The 21,395-nt window shown below is 46.0% G+C and overlaps 1 pseudogene; it reads right to left on the bottom strand.

Annotated features, from left to right (window-relative positions):
- Positions 1–7,521: 7,521 nt before the first annotated feature.
- LOC110286168 lies at positions 7,522–8,670 on the bottom strand (annotated as a pseudogene).
- Positions 8,671–21,395: the final 12,725 nt, after the last annotated feature.

Genomic DNA, 21,395 nt, shown 5'->3' with positions numbered 1-21,395 from the left:
CCTTGTTACCTCCCATCTTCCTCAGTGTGATGACAAATGACCCTTCTAGATTTAGTCTCGGTGCTTCTTAGCCAGACCTCCTGCTGCTGTTCCCTAGGCCCTCCACTCCAAACTCATTAGCTTGCTGGTTAGTCCCTGTCCACTCAGCACAGTCCCACCTCATAGCCTTTGTACTTGCTACTCCCTTGGTCCAGAATGCTCTTCTCTCAGATAATGGCTTGGCTCTCCTTCTTTATATCCTTCAGTATGTACGCTAAATGATATTTCCATAAAGCACCCTGATTTTTAAAATTACACATGCTCCTCAAACCAGTCCTCTTTCTTCCTCTATTTTTTCATCCGTATCACTATCACACCATGTATGTTTTAATTCTTTGTTGATTGTCTTCTTCATCATAGGAAGCTGTAAACTCTAAGACAGTGGTTCTCAGCCTTCCTAATGCTGCGACCTTTCAATACAGTTCCTCATGTTGTGGTGACCCCCCCAACTATAAAATTATTTCATTGCTACTTTATAACTGTAATTGTGCTACCCTTATGAATTGTAATTTAAATATATGATATACAGGATATCTGATATATGACCCTTATGAAAGGGTCATGACTTACAGGTTGAAAATCAATGCTCTAAGATGATTGCATTTTTGTCTGTTATGCTTCCTGAAGGGGCCTATGCAGCAGGTGGGGGTCTGGACAGCCTCCATCCAGGACATATTGCTTTTTGGTCATGAAATTTTTCCTAGATGTGGCTTAGTTGCACGTCTACAGCAAAGGTATCATCTGAAGGCTCCCCTGAACAGTAGGCCAGACAAGAGTGTCTATATGAGAGTGTGTGAAGACCTGTGTGGATGTGAATAGGATCGGAAATGGAAGGCAGGGCGTGACTGTGGGGCTAACTGTGAGCTCATGTTCTGGAGGGAAAGGTTAAGATATGCTTGGCTGGGGAAGAGTAAGCCCAAGGCACAGAGGCCTAGTTAGCACTGTAGATTCCATCTTTGCATCCAGCAGGTGTCCTTAGTATGGCTGGCACAAGGATCTACTGATATCCTCCTGGTGTCCCTGGAGGAACCAGAAGTACTGGTGACTAGTAGGCCAAGCATCTCTGAAGAGGTGGGGGCCAAGCCTCTGGCATTTCCCCTCATGAGCCTAAGGAATGCCGGAGAAGCCCCAAGAACAATGGGGAGCTGACAGCCTCTCAGAGGATCTGTGAAGTGGGCCTAAAGGGGGAATGCACAGCTGCTGGCCAGAACTCAGGGGAGGGGAGAGGGGTTGGCAGGGATACAGAGAGGCTGAGGAATCCTTGAAGGAGGAAGGCGGAAGCAGCTGGGATGACACCGATAGGCATTTCCCGCCTCAGGATGCCCTCCCGCTTTCCTCACTTCCACCGCAGCTGCAAAAGCAAAAGCTGCAACTTCCATCCGGCCCCCAAAGTCCATTCTAGAGGTTGTGAGTTGTAGGCCCCCATCAGCCACTTCCACTCTTGCCACCCCACCCAATCCCAGAGGAAAGCAGACAAATTGCTCACCCCACAGCAGAGTGCCTTCTTGGTCTAAAGGAAATTGTTTATGTAGCCCTTCTCCACCTTTGCCAAAAGTGGATAGAAGGAAATTTGGGCTTAGAAGGTATGCTTGCCTTCTTGCTCTCTCACTGAGGTGTATCTACCCCCAAGTGATGCTATTCATTGCTCAGCCTCCATCTTTTCTATGGAAGCTTTGTTCAACAAGGTTTAGTCACAGGCAGATCAAAGCCTTTCTTTTTAAAGGCCCTCTTTTTTATGTCTCACCTTGGTATCCCATTTCAGGACTCTACAATCTTTTTTTGTATTCTAACACATACTAAGCATACTCCTTTGGCATAGTTTGGGGTATGATAATTCACCCCCATCAATTTGCAATCACCGGGGCTACATCTTTCAGCCACCCTTAATGGGTATTCAGCTTGGAGAGGATAAGCTGGGGTCAAAGCAATTCCCAGCATAGCAGCTATATACCCTTCTCCTGTCCTACTGAAGAAGGTTCATTGGAGGGATAATAACTTCATTCTTGGAATAATTCCAACTGCACCCTTGCAATGAAGATCATCATGATGCAACATTACATGCAATTCCAAATCATTTCTTTGCAAATTTCAATACTTTATTATGGCATCATTTACCACTGTCTTGACTCTGCTGTCTGAAAGGGCTTCCTACCTGTCATCAACTTTTCATTATTAGAACAAATGCCTGAGACAATCAACTTGTAAAGAGAAGAGGTCTGCTCCATTCTAGTGCTTTCAGTTCATAACCAATTGGCCCCATTATCATGAGCCTGTGGCAAGGTAGCACATTAGAGAGGGAACAAGAGGTAGAGAAAATTGTTCACCTCATCTCTCAAAAGTAAGAGAAAGCAGGATGACGACACTGGGTCCCCAGAAGCTCCTTCAAGAGTAGCATCCATGTGCCGGTTGGCACAGTAGCAACTGTGACCTTGATTGAAGTGGGAAGCACCTAAGTAATTCTTAGCAAAACACACCTTTGGGTGTGTTCCTTAGGTTCTTTCCAGAGAGGATTAACTCAGGGGATATTCTTGTTTCATTCTGTTGTTGTGATAAAGCAGTCTGGCCAAAACCAACTTAAGGGAGGAAAGGGCTTATTTGACTTACATTTCCAGGTCACAGTGCATTATTGAAGGAAATCTGGGCAGGAACTCAAGTAGGAACTAAAGCAGATCTCATGGAGTAATTCTTGCTCCCTGGCTTGCACAGCTAACATTCTTACACAGCCTGGGACCAGGTGCCTGTGGATGGTACGACCATGTATCAATTAGGCTGGCCCTTCCTGTATCAATTAGCAATCAAAACAATGGCCCCCACAGACATGATTACATGCCAATAGAAACTGTGCAATCTGTCAATTAAGCATCCCTCTTCTTGGATAACTCTAAGTTGTGTCAAGTTGACACTGAAAGCTAACCAGCACAGTGAGAAGTCTTCTTCTGACTGTTGGCAGCACCATAGGCTCGAGGCCAGGATAGGAGAGAAGAGGAGAGAGCCTGCAGAACACTTGTGTTCTACCTGTTTCTTGACTGCCATGAAGCCAAGAAGCTCTTCCGAAACGTGCTCCTTCTACCGTGGTGTTCTGTCGGAGTGGGCGGGGCCAAGAAACCAGGAGACTCCCAAAAGCTTTTCTCCTGTAAGTTATCTGGTCCCGCATTTTGTCCTAGTGACAGGAAGTCTGCTTAACACAGCTCCCAGCAACCCAACTTCCTTCTGCTGGGTCCTACCTTTTAAAGGTTTCATTGCTTCACAACAATGCCATATTGGACACCAAGTCTTTAAGACACGGACCTTTAAGGAACACATAAGAATGACCCACAGATGCTTGAACCCAGTTGGCATAGTAATGATCACAGGTGTGCCAGGCAATAGGTGCAACAACAGTTATGCTTGGCTGGACCTCCATAGAGCGTTAGGGAGTAGCCTGATCATCATCCTGTAGGTATATGTCAATCAGCTGGTGTTAACTTAGGGTCAGCTGTATAGTAACTATAACACTGGAGGACGGAGATTAAGGACACACTTCTAGAGAAACAGACATCTTGGAGTCCTTCAGCACAAGACCTGGTATCATAGTCTATTTTGTTACTGTAACAAAATACCACGGACATGGTAATTAAAAGAGGGAGAGAAACACACCCCCCTTTTTTTCTCATTGTTCTGGAGGCTGGGATGTTCCAAGGCATGTTGACAGCATCTGGCTTCAGTGCTGTGTGGATGACTTCACATGAGAGCAAGTGACAATGTGCAAAATAACCACACTGTTTAAAAACACAAAACAAAATGACAACACTAATAAGAATGAACATATTCCTGTCAGAACAAACCCACTCCTTTAATCCATTCGTGCACACTGTACCTGCCTCTCTTCTCGACACCGCTGCACTGGGAATTAATGTTCCAACACTTGGAATTTCAAACCAAAGCTGCAGAAAAGGTGCTTAGAAATCAATTAAACTTGTGCTGTATAGAACAAGTACTATCAGCCACATCTGGCTACAGAGAATTTGAAATGGGGCAATTGCAAAAGATGTTCTCTAAGAGTGAAATACACACCAGAATCAGAAGAATTTGCCTGAGGAAAATAACACGAAATTGACATTTCATTTATACTCCTTATATTGATTATATGTTAATATTATGGCATTTTAATATTTTATAAATAATCAATTACATAAAATAAACTGCCAAATATATAAAATTACAAGGGGAGGAGGCTGGAGAGATGGCTTCGTGGTTAAGGATACTTGCTGCCCTTCCAGAGAACATGAATTCAGTTCCCAGAATTCATATCTGGTAGCTAATGACTGTCTATAACTCCAGTTCCAGAGGATTCAACTCCCTGTTCTGGATTCCACAGCACATGCACGCATGCAAGTATGTTTCTGTCTCTGTCTCTGTCTCTGTCTCTGTCTCTGTCTCTGTCTCTGTCTCTGTCTCTCTCTCACACACACACACACACACTAATGAAAAATAAAATAAATTTTAAAACATTCACAAAGAGACAGGAGGAGCCCTTTGAAGTGGAGGAAAGCATTCACTTTCTGATTGTGATGATGTTTTCACAGATGCTAGCATATGTATCAAACTGAACACTTTCAATATGTGCACTTCATTCTATGCCAACTGTATGACACTAGAAAAATGAAAGGACAAATTTCACCTCTTTTGTTTTTTCCAGTGAGGCTACTAGGACATTTTGAATTACACACGTGACTTGCGTTGCATCTCTATTAAGCAGGGCCAACCTAGAGGTTCTGGTTCATTTTACAGATTATAAAGCTAAGGTGCAGAAAGGAGGAGCCTGTTCATGTAAAGGATAAAGAAAATATTTTTCCCTAACAGCCAGCACCAGCATCCACAGAAGCAGAAATATGCTGCCGAAACCTTGAAGTATTCTTTTAAGGGTGGAAAAGGGATGTCTGTCCTTTAGGTCCATCACTCCTGTAATCCATAACAAGGCTTCAGGAGGCAAGGAAAAACTTTGGAACTATGTTAGATAACTTGGAGGAAAACAGCAAGGAGCAGAGAAGAGAGTCAGAAGTCCCAGACAGATGGAAGAAGTCTAGGGACCCCTACCAAAGATTTTTACGAAGGTCTTATTTTCTAATTGTGTTCTTGTGAAGAACTGAAGAAAAGCCAAGGTTTCAAACCTTCATCAGTCTGGTAGGGACAGAGAACATGGCCCCAAACCACAGGGACTGGGAAAGGGGTAGGGCAAAGAGGACTGACCACAAGATATATTTTCCCACCCCATGGAATTGACAAATATCATGGGTAGGGTTGTCTTAGCACTGACCTAGCACAGAGGTGAAAAAGGCTAGAGGTAAAGTCATTTAGGTCCCAGGGAGTATGGGGGCCCGAGGAAAACTCAGGAATCCAGTTGGGTGGATTAGAAAGGCAAAGGCAAAGAACAAAGAGACTGTAGATGGTGGTAAACCGCCGAATGGGTGCTGGAAACTAAACGCAGGACCTCTGCAAGAGCCACACGTGCTCTTAATCGCTGAGCCATCTCTCCAGCCCCATGCTGTCTTTTTCTATGTGCATTGCGAATGATGAGCAATCTAGGCTTAGCACAATCCTAGGAAGTAAGTGCCCCTTTGGTCCCCATTGAGCAGGTATAGAAATAAAAGCTTACGGAGGCTCCTGAGTCACTCAGTGCTGCATAGCTGGTTAGGAATGGAGCCCAGAAGCAAACAGCAGATCTCATGCCATAGCTACTACTCAGACTACCTCTGGGATGGGCAGAAATAGGATGATGGTGGGAGGTGCAAGCTATGACTTGAGCAAGCAGAGTCAGGGCGGGACCCAAGAACACCTGACATCTCATGGAAAGCAGAGATTATCTGGGTGGCTTTAGGCATCGGGTGGTACCTGAAGGGGAAGTCATCTAAGAGCAGGTAGAAAAAAAGTAGTTTCAAGCTACATCTTCAGGTACCCAAGGGCAAAGAGTGTCATAGAGATGTGGAGGACTCACTAACAACAATTCATTCACCTTGGCTTGATTCAAACAAGGAGTACCACCCTCCTCCCACACCTTACCCAGATATGCTTATTTTCCAAAGGGTATCCCTAAGCCCCACCATCTATCCACTAAGCTCTGAGGCCAATGTTCATCTGAGGACAAGAATGGAAAATCCATCATGCTCCAGGCAGGAAATTCCACAGTGAAGGCCCTTAAGCGTCATCCCTGCAGCAGGGGCCATCCCCCATGCAAGACAGGTCCGTTCCTGTTTTGTTTGTTTGAGGACTGGATGTTGTTATTCCCTGCTTTGCAGCCTGTGTTTATGTCAGGGAATGTTTACCATCAGAAAACAAAGTCCAGGCCAGGGTTGGGCCACTAAGCCCACTGTGGAGCCCTTCTCTCTGGCATTTCCGGGCTTGCTCCCTCCTGATGAATTTCTCAATTGAACAACATCAAAGATATTCTCTTCTAGCCTTTCTCTCATCTTCAAGGGACTGTAGTGCGGAGAGGAAGCCATTTGATTCTTGAAGCAAGGTAACTAACATTAGGCTTGACGTCCCCGCCTGACTCCGTCCTGAATGAGAGACAGAATAGTCTTGCCCACGACACCCAGCAAGCAGCAACATAGAATGCCAGGCTTTCCCTCTCAGGCCTCTCCCAGAATTCATCCATTCACAGGAGGACAGGGCCAGGCCTTGGAAGGTAGCCTGGGACAGCATTAAGTTGGATAGCAGAACTGGACTGCAAGACCAGAGAGGCAACACCACTTGCTTCCAGTAGTAGCATCTTCATTTTGCAGATGAAATAACGGTGGTGGGAGTGATGCTGAAGTTCAAGGCTAGAAAAACACCAGATTGAGAATCGGGGAACAAGGACTACACACAAGGCCTCGGCAGCCATCTTGCCAAAAGTCCCTTGATGCCTTTCCTCTGTCTCCTCAGGCCTTTTTGTCTCGGGGACTTGACCTCTGGCCCGGGGCCAAACTAACCACTCTTTTACTCTTCATCAACAACAGGTTCCTGCTACCATCTGATACAGCTAAATCCGTCTTCTTCACAGCCCAGTATAAGTCTCTTTCTCTGCTATGCCTCTTACTGCGTTTCCCCTCCCCATGAGTTGCATTGGTTTTGCAAATATCCCCCAATGGCTCGTACATTTCCTGACACTCTCCTATGTGAGTGAACACAATCCATTAGAGCACAGACTTCCCTCTCTTTTCCTCTCCTACTTTTCCTTCCATTCAGTAACTGACACACTGTAGGCCAGGGAGATAGTGATATAATCCAGCATGCTTCTCATCAGCAGGGAAATCAACTGAGCAGTTTGGCTAGTAGTGATTGACGACAGGGTCAGTGAATGGACTGGTAGCAAATAGAACAGAATAAAAGAGATACTAGAAAGACGGCTGGGGCTATTGCTCAGTTGGTAGAGTACTTTCTTAGCATCCACAATTTGATAGCTCATCACCCACATTTGATATCTATCACTTTATTTTTTTTTCTTCAAGGGAACAGACTTTATTAGTTTACTTTGGTCTTCTCTGATAGGGCATTTGAAGGGTTCTCTGGCATCCCCTCATTTTTTTTTTTTTTTTTTTTTGGCAGCAGCTGCAGCAGCTTTTAAGGCCCTTCTTTGCTTCTTCAGCTTTTGCCCCTCCTGGTAAACCCAAATGCACAGAGCCTTTTTGGCCAGGAAGCGGTGGTGAACCTTTTGGAAATGAAGACGGGGTAAGGTATGTTCCACCCCCAGCTCCTTACATGTCTTTTCGAAGACATCCTTATAGTTGGTCTGATGGAGGATTTTGAGCAACATTTTCCTCTGGTCGATGCTCATCAGCAGATGGCATTTGTGGACTTTGTCCTTTTTTTTTTTTAATTTATTTTTTTATTAGGTATTTTCCTCGTTTACATTTTCAATGCTATCCCAAAAGTCCCCCATACCCACCCCCCCAATCCCCTACCCACCCACTCCCCCTTTTTGGCCCTGGGGTTCCCCTGTACTGGGGCATATAAAGTTTGCAAGTCCAATGGGCCTCTCTTTGATACATATGCAGCTAGAGACAAGAGCTCCAGGGTACTGGTTAGTTCATCATGTTGTTCCCCCTATAGGGTTGCAGATCCCTTGAGCTCCTTGGGTACTTTCTCTAGCTCCTCCATTGGGGGCCGTGTGATCCATCCAATAGCTGACTGTGANCATCCACTTCTCTGTTTGCTAGGCCCCGGGCTTTGTCCTTTTGATGTTTCTTCATGTATTCTTCATAACTGCAGATCCTGACTATCAAGGCAACAATTCGAGCCTCCAAGGTTCTGGAATCCTCAGGGTTTTCTGCAAACTTGTTCATCAATTGTTCTTGATTTTTTAACTTCTCTTTCCTGTTGGCCATTTCCAAAGACAAGATTCTTTTCACATCATCAACCTTCTCCATGTTGGGGGTGATGTTCTCGTCATCTTTGGTGAATGCGGAAGAGGGTGGTTCATCGTCTTGCTTGGGTTGGACTGGTTTCTGGACGGTGTAGGCATGCGCGGCATGCAGTAGACACAAAGACTGCAGGCCGCAGTGTGCAGAGAGCAGACTGACAGCTACTTCCACCCCTCAGTGCAGGGACTGGGGCCTGAGTCACCGCCTGGGTACTGAAGGAGCTCAGCGCATGCCAAGCGGCCCATAGCATGGTGATTCCTGACTCGGCAGAGTGGGGGTGGGGTAGGGGTGGGGGAGACCGCCACTGACTGCTCCGTGGTGGCTCCAGGTTACATGGGTGCCATCTATCACTTTATTAACTGGGTATGGCAGTATATGCCTGTAACCCCAGCACTCAGAAAATAAGATCTGGAGTTTAAGGCCATCCTTCTACACTGTGAGTTCAAGGTCACCCTGGACTACATGAGACTTTCCATTTAGAAATAAGTAAGTAAGTAAGTAATAATGAAACTAAGTACTGTTCAGAGGGCAAAGTGTACTTACATAAAAGGTCAGGCACCAAGTATATGGTTAGGTTGATGTTTTAGTTCTGATGCTAGAGTCAGGCTTAGAATCAAGGTATCGTGCTGCCTAGTGAAACAAGGTGATACCCTGACAGTGACTTCATTAGCATTGTCCTGAAAGCAAAAGACATTATTATACTCGTTGAAAGAGTCTGAGATATATACCCCCTTACACATGCACACACATACACTGAGCATTGCAGACACCCCTTTAAATGCAACAGCTTCTAATGAAGAAGTGACTACAGCTTAGAGGCTCATGGGGGACATGTGTGCCACCGCTGTTTTCACAGCGAATATACACAGACTAGTAAACTGAGAAGGCGGGAAGAGAGCAAGGTGCTTGTCTTTGCAGCTCTCTGCCTGTCCCTTCCATATATAGGGAATGGGGTTCTTCAGCTTGGTGACTTCTAAAGCTCACGGGTGAAGTTTGCCTGGGCACAGCCTCTTATGCCAAGCCCTCACCCAAAAGTCCACAAAGGAAAAAGATCCACCTAGGCCATGCCAGGCCACTGTAGAAGGCCATGTGTATACAAAAGTATGGAGCCTGACTCCTGGTGGCCGCCCTACCCCTTCTCATCTTTGTTCAGGAAGTCACTTTCTTGGTAACATCTTTTCTGACCACCATATTTAAAACGGCTCCCCTTCCAAGTCTCCTTCCATGTTTAACTTCTCTCCAGTGATGTTTATCACCAAGAGGCATTTCTTAGTCTTCTGCCCGTCTCTACTGCACCATGCACACCACAGGAGCAGAGGACTCTAGGCTGTTGGATTCATGGCTAGAATCTTGGGACCATGAACTTTACCTGGCCCACAGCTGGCCCTCGGGAAGGAGTTGCTGCGTGGGTGAGGTCATGGCTTCAGCTGTTTGTGAGCTGTGCATGACGCTGTTTCACACTGTAGCACTCCTTGGTTATTCTTCAGGGAGAGGCGTGGAGTGTAGGAGCAGCCTCTATAGAGTCCACTAGGCTGGCAAGTATGAGATCCTAGCTTCAAGTCGAGACAAAGTCCTGCATACATGACTTCCCTGCTGAGATCTATGTGCGTGGAGAAGGGCTGGGTTTCAAAAGTTTTCATCACGTACGAAACGGATGCCAAAATGCAGCAGTATCGGGGCCATTGTTTGTTTACCACAACTGTCAGCAGACAGGATCTAAACTGCAGGAGGAGTTGATGTAGCACTTCCTAAGCAACCTGGCTCAACAATAACCACAACAGAAACAGGGGAATTCCCCAGGTTAGTGACTAATAATAGCTCACTTCGCACTAGCCAGCTGTGTGACCTCGGGCAAGTTCTCTGACCTCTCTGAGCTTCAGTAGTCTCATATGTAAAAAGTAGGCTTCTGAGACTAAGATGAATTGATAGAAGGAAGGTGTCTGGAACAAGGCATAGTACATGGTAAGCAGTATATAAACATTACTGTTTGTGTTGTTCTTTGTAGATCATAAGTGTCTCAAGAGAGGATCTATAATCCCATATGGCTAGCACAAAATACGTAAGCTGAGGGAGGAGACCGTGATGTTATTGCAGATAGTCAGATCTCTATGAGATGACCTGAGAGATCACTCTTCTCACTATGAGGAGACCTGAAAGATGAAATGATCCAGCCTGCAAAGTCCTGAGGGAAGAACTTTCCAGGCACAAGAAACAGCAAGTGCAGAAGCCCAGAGGCATCAAAGGGCTTGGGGCTTTCCTGGAATGGAACAGAGGCCATTGCTCCTGGGTGGCTGAAGGGCCATCCGCTGGGAGCAGCAGGTATGAACTGATCCCACAGAAGGGAGAATGTACAGGGGCCATGAGCACAAGGGTGGCCTCATCGTACTGAGACCATTCCCTATAGCAACTTGTCAACACATTGCACAATCATCCACGATCCATATCCTGTCAGGAGAAAGATGTGACACCCCCTCCCCCGCCCCCGTCACCCATTTCCCTGTCTGAGTTTTAGACATCTCAGAGCAGCAAAGAGTGTCCATCTTAGATTTTGTCACTTTAGACTTTGCACTCATTCACACAAAACCTGAGCTTCTGGTTTTTGTTTGCTCATTCTTTTTTCCCTCCTAAAGTTCCGATTTCTGGTAGCCTAGGCCAGCCTTGAACTTGATTGATATGTGGGAGAGGAGAGGATGAATTTGAACTCCTGATCCTCTTGTCCCCACCTCCTGAGTGCTGGGATTACAGTGTGTGCCTTCCTGTCTGTCTGGGGCTGGGCTTTGCGACAGACAGTAAGCTTGCTATGCTGCCTCCGAAGGCCCCTCAGAAAGCCAAGCTCCCGTGTTGAAGAGAACAAGCTTTCCAGTCTGTCTGAAACCACACTGGGCAGCTGGACAAGCTGGGCAGCTCACATGGTAGGCAGGTTCCCCAGGAGTCCCCGTGGCACACGTGTCTTATACCTACTACAATGGATATGCAGGGGTGAATAATTCCAAGCCATGTTGGACACCCTGGCTGCTTTATTTATTTGTTTATTTATTTATTTTTGAACCAGTCTTACTATGTAGTTCAGGCTGGCCTTGAATTTACAATCCTTCTGACTCACCCTCCCAAGTGCTGGAATTACAGGGAATATAGACAAGCATGTTATCACACAGTTTATAACTACTTGGCAGATAATCCTCTCTGCTTGTCTGTCTGTCTGTCTGTCTGTCTGTCTGTCTGTCTGTCTGTCTGTCTGTCTCTGTCTCTGTCTCTCTTTCTCTCTCTCTCTCTCTCTGTCTCTTTCTGTCTCTGTCTCTCTCTCTCCTCTCTCTGGTGCATTTCCTACCTAACATTTTAGAATTGCCCTTTGACCTTCAAAAACTCTCTACAAGGCTCAGGCCTAAAAGCACAGTGTATGGTAAAGATGATATGCAACAAATATTCTTTGTTATTCTTTTGTTATCCTATATATCCCACCATCCCTTGGAGTTAAGTTTTGGCAACATATTAGCTCTGACTGAGAAAGAATCAATGGAACTACTGTGGGATATTCGTAGTGCTATGAAATATAATGTGGTGACGGGGTACCTTTGGTAGCCTGAGTCAAGGTGCACCCCTAAGAAATTATGACATGCAACAGATCTGGTGTAAAGGGGGTTTATTGGAGGAGAGGAGAGGAGTAGGTCCTAGGGAAGGGGTAGAGGCAGCAAAAGAGCCATAGATAGGCAGACAGGCGGGGTCAGAGTCATGGGGGCAGAGAAAATGGGGGCATGGATGGGCCAGGGAGAGGGAGAGGGAGAAGGGGAGGGGAAGGAGAAGGGGAGGGGCAGAGGAGGGGAGAGGGAGAGGGAGATGGGGTGGTGTTCAGGTCCCTTTAGTTACTGTGCATAGCTGGTGCACTTGGCGGTGGGTGGCGGGTGGCAGAAGATGACATAAGCAAGTGCTAGGTCTCTGAGAGCAAGTCAGTGGAATTACCTGTCCACTAACAACTGGGCAGCAGCATCAAGACTTACTGTGCTGTTGTGGGCTGGATTGTATCCTCCAAAGGAGCTTTCTTAGACTGTCTGGATCTGGAGCAAAGAACGAAAGGTGGGGTCCTGATGCAGTTACCATGAGCACCATTATCAGAGGATATCTTTCTCTTTCCTGGGTGAGGATGCAATGAAAAGACACCATTTGCATGAGAGGAAGCTGGCCCTACTTAGACACAAAACCTTCCCATGCATTGATGGGAGACTGACTTCCCAGGTTTCAGAACCAAGGAATAGATGCCATGTGGTTAAGTGGTTAAGGCCCCGTTTTTTGGCTCTTTGTTATGGCAGCCTGAGGTAGGACTCCCTGCTTTCCCAGGTCTTTTTGGCTGTGATTTGGAGTTCTTGGAGGCCACTGGTTTCAGGCAGCTTCCCTAGCCGTTGTCCAACCTTTGCTACACGGTGTGAGGAATAAAGAAGCCTTTTTGGTACATTTTGATTTCAGGATGTTTGTTATGCCGCTTGACCTACTGTATACAGATGGCAGGGGGGAAAAGGACCTACCACATCACTTCTATCCAAACAAGAACAAAAGTAGGTTAAGTGGTATCCACAACTCTCCCTAGGCCGGCAGGCCTCCATCACTGAGCTGGGGGAGGGGGAGGGGGGTAGGGACTCACAAGTCCTGAGAATTAAGACCTGTAAACTTGGCATCTTGACTCCCTGGATGCAGCAAACAGTGACTGTTTAAACCTCTCAAGGATTTCATCAACATTTCAAATATGGAAACAAGGGAAGCCCTAGTGGGAGGCAGAGTATTGTTTCGAGAAAAGCCCCATTCAGATGCACACCACTCCCTTAGCAGGCTCCCTGCCTTCATCTTCTGGGACCCCAAAAGCCCATTCTTCAGGGCTAATTTTTTTCAGGAGGGTGGGGAGGCTGAAAGGACAGGCCCAGGGCTTTGGAGCTGCCCTGGTCACAAAGCAGGAAGCTGACTGACTGACTACACAGCTTGGCTCACTATTAAGCCTCTGCTGCCCCTTGAGGAGGTCGGAATGTCCATCAAGAGTAGAAGGCCTATGCTGCTACCGCTGCTTCTCTATGGCTTCTCTGTCCTTGCTGTGAATCTCTTGCCATGTCTCCTGCATGACTCTCTCTTTAGATCATTCATGGGGAAGGGCGGGGATTGAATATGGGGATCTTGTTCAAGTTCATTTTTGTGAAGACTTACCATAAGAATCTTCTTCTATCAGAAGAGGCTTTCCAAAATCTTTTCTCCAGTCATGGCTAACCTCCCCTAAGGAAACCTTTCTGTACTGCTTACTGAGCTCGTGATAACACAAGGTATAGCTGATGTCTACTGATGCTACTATGTACTATTAGTACATGGTACTGGCTCACTTTGCTTCTACTCTGTCTAATCCGATCCTCTTAGTCCTAGAGGGAGGGGTGGTCATCCCCACTCTGCACCCAGGGAAACATGTTCAGAGAAGGGAAGTGACATATCTAGACTTGCATAGGGAACATATGGCCTAGCTGGAAAGCAAGCGCTTCTGATTTCCAGGCCTTGACCCTACTCACTGCTCTCTCCTGTTCCCAGAAGCTTGACACCCCCCCTCCCGCCCCATCATAACCTTTCTTCAATTGCTCCGAAACAAAACCAAGAGAAGACTTTAAAAGGGCTTTAAATTTAAGTGTTGTATTTTCTGCAAGGACTTTAATGGGGAGGGATGGTTGTTTTTTTAACTAATCAAAACTTTACCAGGGCTGGTAATGAATGCCTTTAGTTCTAGCATCCAGGAGGCACAGGCAGGTGGATCTACATGAGTTTGAGGTCAGCCTGATCTACAAAGTGAGTTCCAGGACAGCCAGGGCTACACAGAGAAACCCTGTCTCACAACAAAGTCAAACAACAACAACAACAACAACAACAAAAATGAAAAACCTTACCTCTTCTTCTTTAGACAGGACTCTAGAGTTAGTATTAATTGTATACATATGCAGTACATATATAATCTCATCTAATCATTACTACATCCCTGAGATGTGTGTGTAGTGTACAGACAAGGTAGCTGAAGCTCAGAGGTTTTGGTTTTGACATGCAAGGAAAATGCATTTGGTGAACTAATGAAACCTGCTTTCTTCATCCCAGGATGCTTCTAACTCACTAATGGGTCCCTACTAATCCTTTCGCTTCTCCCCTGGCAATTTGGTATGCTAGGCCTTGTGATCTAAAATAGCTGAGGTTAATAATGGTGTTTGCTCTTTAATCTCCAGGCTCCAGTATTGAAGTTAAGGCTCAGCACGTTGTTCAGTGGGTATTTACCAGACAGTGCGTGAGTAGGGCTTCTGGATGTCCCGGAACTGGCAAACAGGTCTCACAGCTTTCATTGGCTCCACCCCTTGATACAAGTGGGAAGTTGGGGACATCCTAGGATTGCGAGATTGGCCTAGCTTTGTTTATTCTTCCCACCTCAGCCCCGAGAAGGATGAGGAGGTGCCAAGAGAATTCCACCCAGAAGGATGGGGCTTGAGCTTTGAAGAGGGAAGAATGACAGATCTATCAAAAAGTCATGGCTGGCTAGACATCTGCTTGGGTTGCAGGTCTGCAGCTCCTCCTGCCTCAGTCTATATATGAGAGCAAGGCGAGGGGAAACTGACCAGGGCTGGGCACTGAGCACTGTGGTGGGGCCCGTGGACGGCATATTGTTTTCCTGCCATTAAGGAGCCACCTCAGAAGATAGCATGTCTGAGTTGTTCCATCCATGAAGACCGGCCCTAGGGACAAAGATCTCTGGGGATCCTCTGGAAGGAAGGATAAAAATGTATAGTAGAGATGGATGCTTGTGTGCGTGCGTGTGCGTGAGTGTTCTTCTGATTACCCTGGATCCATCTTACCTTCTTCTAAGAATCTCTACAGACCCCTGCCTCCTCGAAGTTCCTCCAAGGCCAGGCTGGCTTAGCACTGGAGGGAAAGAAGACTAGGATATGGGTTGCCAGGTCCTTCCCAGCGTCAGGCCTAACAAGGGAGGCAGGTGAGGCTTCGGGGCACTGAGTGCTCTGATGTGCACACTCGGAGCTTGGCCCTGCACCTGCTCAGGTTTCTCTTTTGAGTGAGCAGGGACCGCCCTCCTTAGTTTCCTACCCCCGGGCCTCACTTGCCAGAACTCTCAGAGGCTCCACAGGGATTCCCAGTATTAGAGAACCTTCGGAGTCCTTCAGTGCTGAGGGTGTAGGGATCTGCAGGTAGTTTTGCACCAGACAGGCGACTCTTGCAAAGGCACCGGAAAAGAGAAGCCTCCAGTCCTGTATCCCAAGGTCAGGCAGTTTTCTGAGTGAGAGGAAGGCCGGGCCATGACAAAGGAGATCTGGAGAGCTTGAGTCCTGCTCTACCAAAGCCCCTTGATGCCTTCCCTCCACCTGCAATTTAGGGACAGCACCTCCCTCTTAGGGCAGCAGTGAGGACACAGGGTCTTGCCTGCAGAACTCTGGACTCCAGACTTACTGCTACCACTCACTGGTTCTCTGACTTGAAGAAAATCTCCTAACCTGCGATTTGGTCCTCACAAGCCAGAAGATGCATTGCATTTCCTGGAAACAAGGAGTTAAATAGAAATAGGGAGATTTCTCTCCACTGTGTGAGCAGAGGCGATTGAACCAACTGCTTTCTTAAGGTTCCTTCCTGTTTCCTGTTTCCATGATTTAAAAACAAAGCAAAACAAAACAGCAGAAAATCTCTTTGAAACTGAAGCCTAGAGCCAAGTCAGGTTTCGGCATCATTTCCCCTTCAGCCCCGCCCACCAGACAAAACTAAGCTTATACTGCCCCCTGGTGCCCACTACTGTTACTGCACCCACTTCTACTGGCCTATGGAGGCTTCGGCTTTAGAATCAATACTTCATTCATTCGCACCTCTTGGTTCATTCACGCCTCACACTTTTATTGATTGCTCCACGCTGGCCAGCAGCAGTGCTGTGTGCACCGTGACAACAAAGATGAAGAAAACTTAGATACTTCCTTTAAGGAGGCTACTCTTCTGTAGGAGAAATAGATTTTAAAATGATAATTTCATTGATGTTTATTTGTGCATGTGTGTGTGTGTGTGTGTGTGTGTGTGTAGTTAGTTGCGCGTGCATTTATATGCTGATCCATCTCGTTGACCCACACAGGTTGCTTTAATAGGAAAATGAATGTGAAGGGCCATTTAATGCTGGGTCGGGTTGCACTTGGCTTCAGGGAGGCAGGGATATGGAGGAGAACAAGGAATGCTTTTCAAGCTTCATTTTAAAGATTACACTATTCTCACCTGTTATTCACTCAAGGTAAATTAGTTTCAAATTAAATTTAAAGCTATCATACTAGTTGATGGATTTCATTATGGAATTTTCACACACACACACACACACACACACACACACACACACACACACACACAGAGTCATTATCTGTTGTTATTTTTCCCTCTCTCAAATAACCCCTCTCCTTCGCACCTGCCCTCCTCTTTCTGATACCCTCTTTCCCCTGGGTAGTTGTTGCCTCTTCGGTTTTTGGGTCACCTGTACCCCACTACTCTTTCTACCTTTCTCCCCTCCCTTAATACCTCATCTTCTCTCAAGTCTCCTATGCCCGTCCTCACACACATGGGACATTTGCACCTATACTCCGCATATGAGACAAAGCAGAAAGGGTTTGTCTTTCTGAGTCTGGCTCGTTCCACTCAATGTAATATTCTCCAGGTCCTCTCCACTCTCTCAGATCATGATCTCAAGCTTCTTCAGAGTAGATTTCTATTCTGTTCTGAATAGAATTCTACTATGTCTACTGTACTATTTTTTTCCCATTTACATGTTGATGGGAATTTAGGCTGGTTCCATCTTCTGGATATTGTGAATGATACAGCAATAAATATGGTTGTGCAAGAATCTAAAGGGTGATAACTGAGAATCCTTTGAGCACATACTCAGGAGCGGGCTGGATTATTTTGTTGTCTTATTTTCAGTGCATTGAGGAACCTCCATACCAGTTCACACCCCACACAATATTTAAGGGTTCTCTCCCCATATTCTATCTAGGATTTTTTAAAAAAAAACCCTTAGTTTTTATTTTGTATGTATGGGTATTTACCTGCCTTTCTGCGTGTGCACCATGTGCATTCCTAGTGCCCGTGGAGTCTAGAGGAAGGTGTTAGGTCCCTTATAACTGGGGTTACATAGGTGGTTGCGAACTGCCATATTGGTACCTGGTTTTCTGTAAGAACAGAGAGTGCTCTCACCACTGAGCCATGTCGCTAGCCCCAAGATTTGTTTTGTAATAGCCCCTCTAACTGGGTTGAGATGGAATCTCAAAACCAGTTTTAATTTGCATGTTCCTGATGGCTAAGGATGCAGGATACGTGTAAAACATATTTATTGGTCATTTGTATTTCTTGTTTTGAGAATTGGCTATTCAGGTCATTAGCGCGTATATTAATTGAGGTGAATTTGAGGGGGTTGGTGTTTACTTTTTGCATTTTAGCCATCCCCTGTTGTCTAATGGATAGTTGGCAAAGACTTTCTCCAATCCTGACTCTGGTGATTGTTTCTTAATTTCATGCAACCCAGTTTGTCAGTTCTCCGAATTGAGTCCTGGACTATTAGTGCCCCTTAACGAAAGTCGATGCCCAAGTCTGTGTCTTTTACCTATGCTTTCCTATAGCGGTTTCAAAGTTCCAGGTCTTACATTAAGGCCTTTTATCCACTTTGAACTTTTGTTTGTATTAGGGTGAAAGATGAGAATCTAATTTCATTCTTCTACATGTGTGTACCTAGTTTCCCCAGGACCATTTGTTGAAGAAGTTGACTTTTTTTTTTTTTCTAGTGTATGGTTTTGACACTCTTGTCAAAAATCTGGTAGCTTCTAGGTGCTTTGGTTTATTTCGGGGTCAGTCTTCTGTTCTAATCCTTTGGTCTATATGTCTTTTGTTGTGTGCCAGTGGTGGTGGTTGCTGGATGGATGAGTTTGAGTTCTTCCAGTAACTGGTATATGTAAAAGTAAAGAAGCACATTTAGAGGAGTATAGGGCATTTGGTCTGTTGGGGGCATAATGTGGATTCAGGGTAACAGAATGAGATGAAGACGAGGGCCAGGAGGCATTAAGGCAGAGATAGGTCTTGTGTGTCACGTGAGAAGCTTGGACTTGATTCCTGGGTGAGCAGGGATTTCATGGTGTTGAGTAGTGAGTGACAATGGCCATGTCTGAATGTCTGTAAGTTCCTTTTGGCTGCTTTGTAGGGGATGCTGGGCTGTGAAGCTGGTCTGGTTGCTAGGTTTAGAAATAAAACAAATGGGAAAAAAAGAGAAACAAACAAAATGAAACACAGATGGTCCAGTTACATTTGAACTTTACAGAGAGAATGCTTTAAGTGTGTGACCCAAATGTAGTACAAGGTAGAAACTGATTCTATGTACCTGAGATTCAAATTCAAGGTACAAAGTGGCTTGTACTCTTGTCTGTCATCCCAGTCTTAGATTTATCACAGAGAGATGATGGTTCGTGGATGGAGAAAGAGAGTTGAATAGAAGTGGGAAAGAACTTGGGATGACAAGGATGTGGGATCATGAAAGAGAAGGAGGTGTCAAACATGACAGTGTCCACTTTTGTCCCTTGGCAGCCTGCTGGTAAAGAGCCTAAGGTGAGATCCTTTGACTCAGCCATGCCTGGGGAAGGTGCTCCAGGCTGAATTACTCAAACCCTTCCAAATCACTAGCCTTCTTCCACGGCTCACCTTACAAACAAAGCTACTTGTGACCAAACCCCTTCCACGCAGAGAACTGACATGGGACTGTCACAGTGCGGTTCCTCAGGATGGACATGCAGTCCCTCCAGGTGTCTAGGCTGGCCACCACAACAGATGACTGCCCAATTCTCCAATACATCCCTGTCCCTTCTAGAGTCACAAGAAGTAAAAAAGAACCATGGATCTCCTCCACAGAGGAGATTGGGAGAATGTACCAAGAAGCAATTCTTGAGACTCAAAGAATGGGAACTGAGAGAAAACCAGGTGGCATCAGGGGACCTTGTGGGCTGGCACTCTTGACTGGTCTCATTACCAGGGTTGTTAGGATGAGATCTTGGGCCCTAACAAGCCAGGTTTAGCAATTTGTCTTCAATAGGCCAACTAAACAAATAAGGAATAGTGAAAATTTGCAAGAGAAAAGGGTTTTACATATGTATTCAATGTCCAAGTCCTTTATAAAAAAAAAAAAAAAAAAAAAAAAAAGGCCGAGCCGGGCAGTGGTGGCGCACGCCTTTAATTCCAGCACTGGGGAGGCAGAGGCAGGTGTATTTCTGAGTTAAAGGCCAGCCTGGTCTACAAAGTGAGTTCCAGGACAGCCAGGGCTATACAGAGAAACCCTGTCATGAAACTTTCCCCCAACCCCTGCAAAATAAAAAAACCAAAAAAGGACAGAAAGGGGGCTGGTGAGATGGCTCAGTGGGTAAGAGCACCCGACTGCTCTTCCGAAGGTCTGGAGTTCAAATCCCAGCAACCACATGGTGGCTCACAACCATCCATAACGAGATCTGACTCCCTCTTCTGGAGTGTCTGAGGACAGCTACAGTGTACTTACATATAATAAATAAATAAATAAATCTTTAAAAAAAATAAAAGGACAGAAAGGCCTGGTGCCTATGCCTCCTCATGTTCTTCTTCTGGGTACTGTCAGGTAGATTTAAATAGAGGACTAGAGATATGGATAACTAAGCAATGCCATGGTCTTGCCCATCACTGACCCTTCATTGTCTGCATGAGCTCTACCCTCTCTCTCCTGTAAGGTGGTCTGACAGGTTGTCCAAACTGTGTGGAATCTTGGGAGCTAAGTTCCTTCTTTGGTTGCCACCATGGCCTCTGCCTTCCCTTTTTGGAGCATGTATCTCCTATGGGAAACGACTTTATGGGTGCATTGTTTCAATCAACTTATAGCCAAGTTGGAAGGATCCCAAGCTTCTCTTTAGTGTATCTTCATTTCTATCAGGATGGCTACATCCCAAAGGGGCTGCAAAAAACTTCAAAAGGAGCCCAACTCAGGAACTTCAGCATCTTCCCTTGCTTTCAGACTTCAGGGGGCAGCCAGGCTTTGAGGCAGAGGCCGAGCTAATCAGTGTGTTCCTGTCTCTCCCCTGCCCCTCCCCCTGTTTCAGGTGTCACCCAACTGAGGGGAACAGCACACCCCTCTGCTTTCCATCATGGCTCAGGTTTGGGTCGGTCTTCTATTTTCCAGAGCCAAGATCTGGATTAAACACAAAGTTCATTATGTGGTGTAGCTTTAAACTGTGAGTAATAACAGCCGGGACAAACTAAAGGACGTCAAGCATGTAAGGTATTGCTTTTTAAAAAATTACTTCTAATACTTTTCAGATTGTAAGATTTGAGTCTCTACAAGGATCATCCTGCTGGCTTCGCTCTCACGTTCCCGTCTCTCTCCTTTGTCCACAGGGTCTCTAGTTGTCTAACTTGAAAAATGAAGCAGGGATCACTTCATCTTTTCTGGGATTACCTCAGTTCCTGGAGCAGCTCCATGGCCTGCAAGTTTTCCAGAATGTGATCCTCCAGGGGGTTGGTGAATCAGGGGTGGGCGGCACCATAGTCATGACCCATGAGTTATGCAACACCCTTGCTATAGTCTAGGAACTAATGAACAATGTTTGCCCAGAGCCCCCTCTCCCCCCGGCTAAGGAGCCTGTGCTCTTCCTGTGTTAGTGAGATCCACTTCTTGTATGAGCCTCTGGCATGCTCTGCTCCCTCTGAGACCATCAGCTTCAGCCCTGCTTCCTGGCCAGCTCCAAAATGTACATGTTGTATATACACATTGTTGGCTCCTCTTCTTTCCAGCTGAGGAGTCTGCTTGCTGTATACTAGCTCCATCAAACCCTAACCCCCCAGTTCCCACAAGGCATTTGCTTATCTTCTGTACCTCTAAACTGATGGACCTCATCAGGCAGAGGAAACTCTTCAGTCTGCAGCAGTGGGAATTTTATCTTGTTC

Source organism: Mus caroli, chromosome X (assembly GCF_900094665.2).
Source record: "Mus caroli chromosome X, CAROLI_EIJ_v1.1, whole genome shotgun sequence".
NCBI lineage: Eukaryota > Metazoa > Chordata > Mammalia > Rodentia > Muridae > Mus > Mus caroli.
This window is presented reverse-complemented; position numbering and strand designations above follow the sequence as displayed.